Raw genomic sequence first — 13,458 nt, 5'->3', positions numbered from 1 at the left:
GTACCCTAACTTGTTTTTGACATGTAATGTAACATATTCGCAGGCTCCAGGGAGTAGGAGGTGAACATCTTTGGTATGCAATCGTTCTGCCTATCACAACAGTATTTGACCACCTTTAAAGTTTATTCTTTGTTTTTTCTTTATTACTTCTTTTAAATCAGTATTGTTAAATAACATTTCACCAGGAAATCATATGATAAGTTTAGAGTTTCAAATACATGATATAAATTTGCACATTATTTTAATTATTTGATCACATATGTATCCAAAAATATGACTATCCATTTTTTATGTTTTGCTGTTGTTTATTTCATCATTTTATTTTTCAGCAGAAATAAGCACTTACTTTTCTGCATTAGTAATATTGCTTTTTTACAAATAACCATCTTTTACTTATGTTAATAATTTTTTGGTAGTCTTTTTTTTAAATACATTTATTTTGGTTTTAAATATTTTATCATGTTGTTTTATCTTGTGCTTATGTGGTTCTTCCTTTTTCCTCTTTCTTATGTGAAAATTGAATTTTACTCTTTATTTTGTAATAAGTTAATTTAACACTAAATTTCCTCTGAGTAATTCATCAGCCATATTCCAAAGTTTTTGTTGTGTCATGCTTTCATTATCACTCATTTTTAAGTCATTGCCTGCATTCCCTGGCACGTAATAAGGAAATAAATAATAATAAATAATAAGTTATTTATTTTTATTTTATCCTTAACCTTCAATGTATTTAGATCAGTTTTTTTAAATAAAATATCCTAGTGAACACATTTTTTTTACAATTGACTTGTTACACTGTCATTTAAAGTATGATGACCAAATATAAGTTATTTTATATATATATATATATAATTTACTAAATGACATGGTTTGGCTTTGTCCCCACCCAAATCTCATCTTGAATTGTAACTCCAACAATCCCCATGTGTGGTGGGATGTACTCAGTGGGAGGTAACTGAATTACAGGGGTGGGTGCTTCCTGCACTGTTCTTATTGTAGTGAATGAGTCTCATGAGATCACATGGTTTTAAAACAGTTTTTCTGCTCATTCTCTGGTTTTGCCTGCTGCCATCCATGTAAGATGTGACTTGCTCCTCCTTGCCTTCCACCATGATTGTGAAACCCCGCCCAGCCATGTGGAACTGTAAGTCCATTAAACTGCTTTCTTTTTTAAATTGCCCAATCTCAGGTATATCTTTATCAGCAGCATGAAAACAGACTAATACAGTAAATTGGTACTTTGAGTGGGGTGCTGCTGAAAAGATACCTGAAAATGTGGAAGCATCTTTGGAATTGGGGAAAAGGCAGAGGTTGGAAGAGTTTGGAGGGCTCAGAAGAACACAGGAAAATGTGGGAAAGTTTGGAGCTTCCTAGTGTCTTGTTGAATGGCTTTGCCCAAAATGCTGATAGTGACATGAACCATAAAGTCCAAGCTGAGGTGGTCTCAGATGGAGATGAGGAACGTGTTTGGAACTGGAACAACATTTGCTCTTGTTATGTTTTAGCAAAGAGACTGGCAGCATTTTGCCCCTGCCCTAGAGCCTGGTAGAACTTCGAACTAGAGAGAGTTGATTTAGGGTATCCGGTGGAAGAAATTTCTAAGCAGCAAAGCATTAAAGATGTGACTTGGGTGCTGTTAAAAGCATAAAAGCATTCACTTTTATAAGGGAAGCAGAGCCTAAAAGTTCAAAAAATTGGCCACCTGACAATGCAATAGAAAAGAAAATCCCATTTTCTGAGGAGCAATTCAAGATGACTGCTGAAATTTGCATAAGTAATGATGAGACAAATATTAATCCCCAAGACAATGGGGAAAATGTCTCCAGGACATGTGAGAGACCTTTGCAGCAACCCCTCCCATTACAGGCCTGGAAGTTTAGGAGGAAAAAATGGTTTCCTTGGCTGGGCCCAGGGTCCCTCTGCTGTGTGCAGTCTAGGGATAAGACATCCTGCATCCCAGTTATGCCAGCCGTGACTAAAAGAGGCCAAGGTACAGCTCAGGCTGTGGCTTCAGAGGGTTAAAGCCCCAAGACTTGGCAGCTTCCATGTGGTGTTGAGGCTGCAGGTGCACAGAAGTCAATAACTGACATTTGGGAACTTCCACCTAGATTTCAAAGGATGTATGGAAATGCCTGGATGCCCAGGCAGCAGTTTGCTGTGGGTGCAGTACTCTCATTGAGAGCCTCCACTAGGGCAGTGCAGAAGGGAAATGTGGGGTCAGAGTCCTCACACAGAGTCCACCCTGGGGCACTGCCTGGTGGAGCTGCAAGATGAGGGCCACCATTCTCCAGACCCCAGAATGGTAGATCCACCGACAGCTTGCACTGTGCTTCTGGAAAAGCCACAGACACCGAATGCCAGCCCATGAAAGCAGCCAGGAGGGAGGTTGTATCCTGCAAAGCCATGAGGGCAGAGCTGCCTAAAACCATAGGAACCCAACTCTTGCATCAGTGTTACCCATATATGAGACATGGAGTCAAAGGAGATCATTTTAAAGCTTTGAGATTTGACTGCCCCACTGGATTTCTGACTTGCATGGGGCGTGTAGCCCTTTTGTTTTGGAAAATTTCTCCCATTTGGAAGAGCTATATTTACTCAATGCCTGTACCCCCATTGTATCTAGGAAGTAACTAACTTGCTTTTGATTTTACAGGCTCACAGGTGAATGGGACTTGCCTTGTCTGAAATGAGATGTGGGACTGTGGACTTTTGAGTTAATGCTGAAATGAGTTAGGACTTTGGAGGACTATTAGGAAGGCATGATTGGTTTTGAAATGTAAGGACATGAGATTTTGGAGGGGATGGGGTGAATGATATGGTTTGGCTGTGTCCCCACCCAAATCTCATTTTGAATTGTAACTCCCACAATTCCCACATGTCATGGGAGGAACTTGGTGGGAGATTATTGAAATATGAGAGCAGGTCTTTCCTGTGCTGTTCTTGTAAGAGTTAATGAGTCTCATGAGCTCTGATGGTTTTAAAAACAGGAGTTTCCCTGCACATTCTTTTTGCCTGCTGCCATCCATGTAAGATGTAACTTGCTCCTCTTGCCTTCTGCCATGATTGTGAGGCCTCCCCACCCTTGTGTGACTGTAAGTCCATTAAATCTCTTTCTTTTGTAAATTGCCCAGTCTCAGGTATGTCTTTAACAGCAGCATGAAAACAGATTAATACACTAAGCTTTTGGTTTTATATAATACATCATTCCTCTTTATTATGCATTTGTGAATATTAGAAGATATTTGGAATTCCTTTTAATAGTCACAAAATTGTGGAATAATAGCCAGACACAGGAATTAAGAATATTGACTAAGATATAAATACAGAAAATAAACCAGGCTGCCCATCCTATCTATCAGTATATCCATTTTGTTTTATTTTCAATTTAGATTTACTATTTGGCCATTTTTAGCTCTTTCTACTGATGCAGGCTGGTCCAAACCACTATAATGTTTTATGTGAATTATTACTACAGGCTTCCAATGCATTCCTGACATTCCAACCTTACTTACATTTAATTTTATTTTTCCCACCAAATTACCCAGTCATGCAATGTTATGTAAACCAGATCATGTCACTATTCTACTCAAAATCTCCTATTAGCTTTAACTCTTACTCCTCCTTTCAGCATTTACTCAGTGTCTTATTCTTAGTGAAGCCTTCCCTAATGAACCCAAGTGAAACTGCAATCTGCTCACCCACCCAGGCTGACTTTCCTCATTTTCTTCAAGTACTTACTACCTTGTCATATGCGGTGTACTTAATTTATTTTTTCAATTGTCTGTCTTTGCCTATAAAAATGAGAAGGTAAAATCTTTAGATCTGGACTTTTCTTTTTTTACTGTCACAATCTAGAACACTCAAAAGAGTAACTGTCACACAGTGAATGCTCAAAAATCTTTGTTGAATAAATGGCTAAACTACTTTTATTGTGTCATTCAAATCCTCTGCCTTATTTATTATTTTGTTCTTTTGTTGATTTCTGAAAATTATATGTTAAATTCTACCAATGTGTTTCTAGAATTGGCAATGTCCCACTTTCTGCTTCTGTTTTATATATTTAGAAGCTTTTGTCTTACCTGATTAAAGTTTAATGATTTATATTTTCTTAGTATTACCTTTTGTTAATACGGAATTTCATGGTGGAATTAAAGTCTATTTGGAGTTTCATCAACATTTTAACATTAGCTTTCTTTCATTAGCACTTGCTGGCATATATATTATTTCTCCTATTTTTTTTTTTTTAAATTTTATCTTAGGTGAGTCTCTTAAAAGTAAAATAAGGTTGTATGTTGTTGTTTTGTCTTTTATATCTTTTCTTCGATAGTTTGATAATCAGTGAATTTTATTAAGAAAATTTAAATTTTCAATATGTAACTGTTTTTGTAATGGTTAATTTCTCAAGTACATATATTTTTATAAAACATTTTTACGAATCACCGAGATAAATGAATTATTCCTTCATCCTCTTACTCTTCACCCCATTTTCCTTCTAATAATAGATAACCTAGCATGCTGTCATTTCCTCCTGCGACACCCCATCTCCCATGTTGAGCTCATCTGGGATTGTTTTATTGCAGTTAATAATAATTTTTTATTTATGTATAAATGCCTATTTATATTTTATCATTACATGATTATATTGCATAAGTATAAATGGTATACATTATGAATATATTATTTGTACTTCCAAATTATTAAACATGTATTTTAGTGGCTTCTATAATCTTACTATGTTTAAAATGTTATATTTTATTACATTATTTTCTTTGGCTGTAGTATATTCCTTCAGTGCTAATTCTTTCAGAGAGAGCCTATGGGTTTTAGATTTCTTATGTTAAATTTCTTACTCTTTGCAAGTTCTGAACTTTTATTATGTCTTTAAAATTAACAGTTGATGTTCTGTTCACATTTCGGATAATGGATTGACTGGTTTCAAAATAATTTTCCTTAAATCTCTGTGAATATTGCAGCATCATCTATTAACATGTAATTTTGTTAATGAAATGTCGACATAATTTTCCTTCTTCTGTTTTTTAGATATAGTCTTGCTCTGAAAGTTTTTAGTATTTTCATGTCCTGTTGTAAAGCATGAAGCTTTGGGTTCAAATCCTTGCTCTACTACTTACCTACTACTTACCAGTACTTCTATTAAAAATATATTAGCCTTCTTTAGATTAATCCTTGATATCTTCTAACTTTTTTGTACATTTAAAAAAATTGCTATCTGTAATTCCCTTGTCTTGGTATTCTAATTTTCTGTTTGAGTTTTATTTATTTGATTTCATTTTCAGCCTTATGTCATTTATTTTAAATTTAGGCAATATTTATCAATTTGTCCATAATTCTTTCTGATTGCTTCATTTTCTTAATCCTTATAGTTGTTTTCTTGTTTCAATAATCTCTCAAATTTCTCATAACTAGCAAATATATTTTATTAAAATCTCCTTTATTCCCTGGATTTCCTTTTAGCATCTTTTTCTGGCACCTTGGCTGATTTCTTTATTTTTTTTCCTTTAACATTATTTGTTTTCTTCAAGTATCTTATGATTCTTAGGGATTGGTTTAGATTGCTGACATCAGTTTGTTTAAGTAGAAAGGATAATCAAATGCTATGTGTAAAAAATCAAGAATGGTTTTGTTAAGTTCACTCAAGGTCTATTAGTATGAGGCTCGCAGCAAGGGTTAGGACACCCTCTAGCAGCTAATATAAGGAATAATTTCTTTCATCACTTAAAACATAAGTAAATTTCTTCCATGAATGAAATGGCTTCTCTCCCACCTCCCCACTCCATTTCTTATCCTGTCTAGACCTTCCTGAAGCTCTCTGCTTCTTTCTCATTATTCTGTGTGTGAACTAAACCTGACCCCAAGCAAGTAGTTCACATGATTTATGGTACAGATTTGGTTTTTAGATTGCCATTGGGTATTAGAGATTATGGACAGAAAGTAGTCAGACTCATTTGACCAGCTGGTTAAGATTTTTGTCTTTAATTAATTACTATGATAGCTGACTTAGTACTCTCTCTCATGCTTTGTGGATCTCCACTCTTCACTTGTCATATTTGGGTTATAGTTTTTCTGTCCTTATTTATCTGATATTAATGACTTTATACCTTTTCTACATTTTTCATAAATTTTGAAATTCCTATTTCTTGCCATAAAATTGGAAATTAATCTGGTTTGTTTTCATGTATGCATAAACACACACACACTTGTGTATGTGTGTAAAATATGCATACACATGCAGAGTCTTCATAAGAGATCACATAGAAGAGGAAAAGTTAAGTATATATGCTCAGACTATCTAATTAGTCCATCTTTACTATGTTTCAGATTTTATTTTGTGTACCAGGATATTTGACAGTTATGATTGAACAGCCAGAAAGTTCCTTTATACAATGAAACAAGGAGTTTTCTATTGCATTCAAAAAAAAAAAAGTCACATGTACTCTGTCATCAATGAAATCCCACGATAATATCTAGGCCTTTTAAAAACTTAAACTATACTACAAGGCTACAGTAACCAAAACAGCATAGTACTGCTACCAAAACAGAGATATAGACCAATGGAACAGAACAGAGCCCTCAGATGTAATGCCACACATCTACAACCATCTGATCTTTGACAAACGTGACAAAAACAAGAAATGGGGAAAGGATTCCCTATTTAATAAATGGTTCTGGGAAAACTGGCTAGCCATATGTAGAATGCTGAAACTGGATCCCTTCCTTACACCTTATACAAAAATTAATTCAAGATGGATTAAAGACTTACATGTTAGACCTAAAACAAAAAAAACCCTAGAAAAAAACCTAGGCAATACCATTCAGGAGATAGGCATGGGCAAGGACTTCATGTCTAAAACACCAAAAGCAATGGCAACAAAAGCCAAAATTGACAAATGGGATCTAATTAAACTAAAGAGCTTCTGCACAGCAAAAGAAACTACCATCAGAGTGAACAGGCAACCTACAGAATGGGAGAAAATTTTTGCAACCTGCTCATCTGACAAAGGGCTAATATCCAGAATCTACAAATAACTCAAACAAATTTACAAGAAAAAAAAAAAAAACCCCATCAAAAAGTGGGTGAAGGACATGAACAGACACTTCTCAAAAGAAGATATTTATGCAGCCAAAAAACACATGAACAAATGCTTATCATCACTGGCCATCAGAGAAATGCAAATGAAAACCACCATGAGATACCATCTCACACCAGTTAGAATGGCGATCATTAAAAAGTCAGGAAACAACAGGTGCTGGAGAGGATGTGGACAAATAGGAATACTTTTACACTGTTGGTGGGACTGTAAACTAGTTCAACCATTGTGGAAGTCAGTGTGGTGATTCCTCAGGGATCTAGAGCTAGAAATACCATTTGACCCAGCCATCCCAGTACTGGGTATATACCCAAAGGATTATAAATCATGCTGCTATAAAGACACATGCACACATATGTTTATTGCGGCACTATTCACAATATCAAAGACTTGGAACCAACCCAAATGTCCATCAATGATAGACTGGATTAAGAAAATACGGCACATATATGCCATGGAATACCATGCAGCCATAAAAAAGAATGAGTTCATGTCCTTTGTAGGGACATGGATGAAGCTGGAAACCATGATTCTCAGCAAACTATCGCAAGGACAGAAAACCAAACACCACATGTTCTCACTCACAGGTGGGAAATGAACAATGAGAACACTTGGACGCAGGAAGGGGAACATCACACACCGGGGCCTGTCGTGCGGTGAGGAGAAGGGGAGGGATAGCATTAGGAGATATACCTAACGTAAATGACGAGTTACTGGGTGCAGCACACCAACATGGCACATGTATACATATGTAACAAACCTGCTTTGTGCACATGTACCCTAGAACTTAAAGTATAATTTAAAAAAATTAAAAAAAAAAAAAAAACTTGGATGTTCAAACCACTCCTCTGTAGCAAGAAATTCCCACCCTTGGCAACCTGTCCTGATTCAACTCTAAGTAGAAATATGTGACAAATATTCTTTTAATATTTTTCTTTTTTTTTAGAGACAGGGTTTCACTCTGTTGCCCAGGCTGGAGTGTAGTAGTGCGATCACAACTCACTGCATCTTTAAATCCTGAGCTGAAGTGATCCTTCCACCTCAGCATTTGAGTTGCTAGGACGACAGGCATATGCCACCAAACTCAGATAATTTTTTAAAATTATTTTTTTAGAGATGGGGGTCTCACATGCTACATGACAAGTATTCCCTTAAGACCTTCACATTATTCTTTCTACATCAAAATGATAAACGAAACAAAACAAAAAGTATACCACCTGATGTCACTTTCAAAAATTCTAGAGTACATCTACATGTACTCTTTAGAGTTGTCTATGTCTTAGAACCTCTTGAATAGGCAATGTTACAATCTTTACCGAGTTATACAACGTTCCCGTTATCCCTTCATTAATTTGAGCAATACTTACAGAGCACCTACCATGTGAAAGATACTATCCTCAGCATTGAGATACATGTGTAAAGAGAAGACAACAAATCAAGATTTCTTCCCTTATTAACTTACATTCTAAAAGAGTATCTCAAATATTTTCTCCTCTCATTCACAGTAGAACTAAAGCTAACGGTAAAGGGCCTAACATTTTAAAAATCTCCAATTTAAGTCATTTGCAGCAAATTCAATAACTATAAAATGCATTGGAAATATAGAATAATAATTATAAATCTATATTGATACTTGATGGCATCAGCAGTTAATAAGTTATAAAATGGTTAAAGTTTGTACTTTTATATTAAACATTTAACATAGTTTGTCTATAAATTTTCGACGGTTTCTCTTATTTTTCCAAATTAGACTAGTAACACAGCAATTCAAAAAATATTTGATTTTAATGTATGCCAATCATTCTAAAATGAGATTCTAGTTCAGAAAAAGGGCTTTTTCAGATGAAGTCTGGGTCAACAATCTGCCAGAGTTTCTAGTTGAGAAATGAAAATGTCAGTCACTCATAATATTTCAAAATATCTGGATACATGACACTGCATAGATAGACAAATCCATGGGTGAGGGAGCTGAATTTTTATAAGTTATTTCTGTTGTTCCATCAGCATATACCGAGGTAATGCAGTCACAGAGGAACTCGCTCAGCTCAGATTAGTTTCAACAAGGTTCAAGAAATTAAGAAAAGTTTAAGCCACCATAGCAAGGGATTCCAGGATATGTCAGCCTATTCTGATGCAACTCCATGGACATTATAGGACAGTTATTCCTTTAACTGTTTATCATTCTTTCCCCAACCTCCATGTAAAAAGCAATCCAACTAATTCATGCTTCTTTTATAAATTAACATGTATTGTCATCTTAGGCAAAGTAATTTTTCTCTCCTCTGATACAATACCAGAATGAGCCGAATGCCTTCAAAGTAGTTATATACAAATCAGCCTAAACTTGAAACAGAACAATTTCCCTGGTATTCTCACTTAAACCTAAGAATAAATCATATACATAAGTCATATGGTTTTATGTATGACATATATATTCATATTATATGTCGCATATATAATCTTATATATTTAATATATTATATCTATATAATGTTGCAGTGGTATGAGAAATATGAGGTAGTCAACATCAGTTATACTGCAAATAGCTATTGCTATCCTTCTTGACATAGTCCCAATTTTAGAAATTTTACTAAAAATAATTCACTTTTTAATCGCTTTTTATGGTCATCATGCATGATTTTATCAAATTCTTACGTGAGGCTCAAATTGAAGATACAAAAGTTCTGATAAATACAGCAGCACTTGCAACATGTAAGCTACCTCTTAGGCCACTGATCTTGTTTGACGTCATGTTATGTTTGTTCTAGAGTACTGCCATCCCATACAGCATCAGGGTCTCTAAGACTCGTTTCTACTTTTATACTCTCTCATGAACTCATCTGAGACGGTGGAGATTAGACCACAAAGCAGGCTAGGAAGATGCCTCAGAATACAGTGACTCTACTCATCGCCAAAACATATACAAAAGAGGAAATTATCTCACAAGTCATCAAAAACACGGTCATCTGTTCCCTGGGGAAATTTAAACCTAACTAAAAACCCTTACAACTTTGAAAATGCCAGTCTGTGATCTATAACCTTGCTCTCCTACTCCTCACCATTTCTACCCCCATTAACATGGGATTGAAAAGAGTTCAACACCTACCCAAAGGATTTTGCTTTCTTCCTCATTCTTCCTGTTCTCCAGACATTCTAATAAGAAATTACTGTCTTGGAAGAGCTCTTGAATTTAATCTGCTATGAAAAGATTTAATTAATTTTTTCTTTGCAATTTCTTCTGTTTATATGCCCTTGGGAGAGTTTAATAAATATTTCTTTCTTATTCTTTGCTTTAAATTGATCTCTGGGAAATATTTAGGAGGTTGTATGTATTCTTCACAGTTTTTCACTTTGCTTCCCTAATATAAAGTGACAATGGATTTTTAGCTGACTATTCAATTTTTTAACAATTTTGAAAGTTTTCTTGCTGTTGTGTCCATTATTATATTTATCAGTTTAATTAAAACTAAAATATTTATCCTGATTACACATTTCCTTTACCTTCCTTAACACAAACAATTAATTAGAAAAAAATAGTACAGAATACAATTTTTTTATATGGAACTTTTCAAATCAGTGTCCCAATCAAGTCAATACATACATTTAAAGAGAATTAACATAGTAAGTTTATACTTATTCTTACATCCCTAGCTAGTCATGCAACATGAGAAAAGTCCCCAGACTTCCTGGTCGTTTAATCTTTTCATTAATAAATACAGAAGATCAGATAAGATTATTCTGAAGCTTCCTCCACACGTATAATGACTTATTATTCTAAAGCATAGTCAGTGTACTTTCTTAGACACTCATATTTTATTCTACATTTGGCTGGGCATTCTTTGAAAATCTTCACAATAGCAAATAATCTTTTTTATTTATCTGTATGTGAGATTGACTTTTGCAATCTTGAAGACAGGACTTAAACTCGTAGAACCTATAGTTGTGAAAAAGAAAATCACAAATTCTTCAATTAGGGCACAGTGAATTCTACTTAGTTCCTGGCCTCATACACTTTACTGTAGATACAATAATGTACAATCATGATTGATTGAGGGTGAACACTGAATCCTGGCTGAAAGTGTCTCATCCTTATAGGGCATCATTTTGTAGCTGATCTCTCAGCTATACCTTCATTAGGTTATTCCAACATCGTATGAAGTCATTAGCTTCCAGATAGTGCCAGGACATGATACAACTGTCTTGCTCTAGAGTGGGTCCATTGGTTATGTGGGATCCTGTGTAAGGGATCACATATTCTGTGAGCTCTAGGACAGCAGTGCTGATTTAGGTCTTGTGGACAGTTAAGGGAAATTCATATCAAGAATATATTTGTACTATTCCAGCCAGGCGCAGTGGCCCATGTCTATAATCCCAGCACTTTGGGAGGCTGAGGCGAGTAGATCACTTGAGGCCAGGGGTTCAAGACCAGCCTGGGCAACATAGTGAAATGCTATCTCTACTAAAAATGCAAAAATTAGCCAGGTGTGGTGTCACACTCCTGTCATCTCAGATACTTGGGAGGCTGAGGCACGAGAATCACTTGGGCCCTGGAGACCCAGGTTACAGTGAGTTGAGATCATGCCACTGCACTCCAGCCTGGGTGACAGAGTGAGACTCTCTCTCTCTATCTCAAAAAATATATATATATATAATTGCATTCCACTTTAGATGATTGCTATCTCTTCTAGGATGAAAGGGATTAATGTAATCAACTTGCCAAGAGTCTACATTCTCTTTAAAAGATGGTGACATATAGAGGACTTAGTATGTATCTATTTCTTGTAGTTAGGGCAGCAGTAATAGATAAATCGGCTTTGGAAACAGGGAACCCTTGCTTTGGCATTTATGCATAATGGTCCTCTCAGCAATGTAGCTACTTTGTAAATGACCCTACTATATCAGCATAAGTGTGGCCAGTGCAGAGGCTGGCTGCAGCGTACCAACAGAGTCATTTTGTTTACTTGATTGATTGTAGCTTCAACTTTGGTATATGCTCTCTGGTAGATATTAACATGTGATACAGATCTTCACACCTGATCATTCTCATAGGTCCATTCATATGTTTCTTCTACAGATGTTTTTTTACCCAATCTTCCAATATCTCTTTCTCATTCCATTCAGCAACCAGCCTGTGAATCTATATAAATTCTAACCTCAGGACCTGGGCCAATTGGCATAATAGGAACAGTTTTTTGAAAGGTTTTCAGTTCTCTGCTTCCAATGTAACTAACTTGCTCTGGTACAATAGATGTCTATATTGCGATTCTTCTTTAGGCCCTGTCATAAAATTTACATGGTATCTTCTCCCATGTACTTCTGTAAAACCCTGGGTCTCACTGGATCATACATCCTAAATAATAGAACCTCCAGACAAAGTAGAAGACCAGGTGTAACACCTGGAATTCAGCACTCTTGGAGGATTTTCCCTCATCGCTGTCTCTCTATGTCATTTCTAAATAGGGTTATAATACAACTGTCTTCCGTTTTCAATGTGCATAAGCTGCTGAGTTTATTCATCCATGTACCAATATTTGACTTCTTCCTCCTCTGTCAAGGGACTCCCATGCAGCTATTTGTGGGATCTGAGGCAATAAGCCAGGAGAAAAGTGGTAGATAATGTAGGGGATCTAGGCCACTTTCTGTACAGACATTTTGTGTCCTATGTTTTGTTTGGTAATGAATGCATTACTTACATCCTGCCACTGATTCCTGCTGGGCCAATTCAGCCTATGACTTGGTGTGTCTGATAAAAGCCAACTTATAGCAGTTCTTTCTACATAGATAGTTTGTATCCCATCATAAGGCAATCTGTCTGTACAAGTACCAATTTGTATACTAGGAACAGTTTTTTGAAAGGTGTTTAGTTCTCTTTTTCCAATGTCACTTGCTCCAGAACAGTAGAGCTCTATATTGCGATTCTCCACTAGGTCATATACCCCAAATGACAGGCCCTCTTAGATCTTAACCTGGGCTTGCTGCAAAGCCTATGCTTACTTTTGGCCTCACTCAAAGCTGAGTGTGCTGTGTCATCAAATGTGTAAGTTCAGCAGGATTCCTAAGTAGAATATGCTGCCTCAAGAACCCAAAGGACGCCAACAATGTGCCATGATTTCTTCTTAGTAGTGAGAGGTACAAGACAGAATCATTTGTTTTTAGTTTGAACGGAACACCACATACTATTAACTGTCTCCACAATTCTATGTGTGTCCCCCAGCTTTGTCTCTCACTTGATTTTTACAGCAATAAACAATTTAGCTTGTATCCTTTCAGGAACCTACCTTCCCCACTGCTATCGTGTAGCCTAGTTCTGTAACTGTGTCTCCTACCATCAGCTGTGGACTTCAGAGAACAT

This window comes from Hylobates moloch, unplaced genomic scaffold, assembly GCF_009828535.3.
Source record: "Hylobates moloch isolate HMO894 unplaced genomic scaffold, HMol_V3 SCAFFOLD_24, whole genome shotgun sequence".
Classification (NCBI taxonomy): Eukaryota; Metazoa; Chordata; class Mammalia; order Primates; family Hylobatidae; genus Hylobates; species Hylobates moloch.
Note: the sequence above shows the minus strand (reverse complement) of the source record.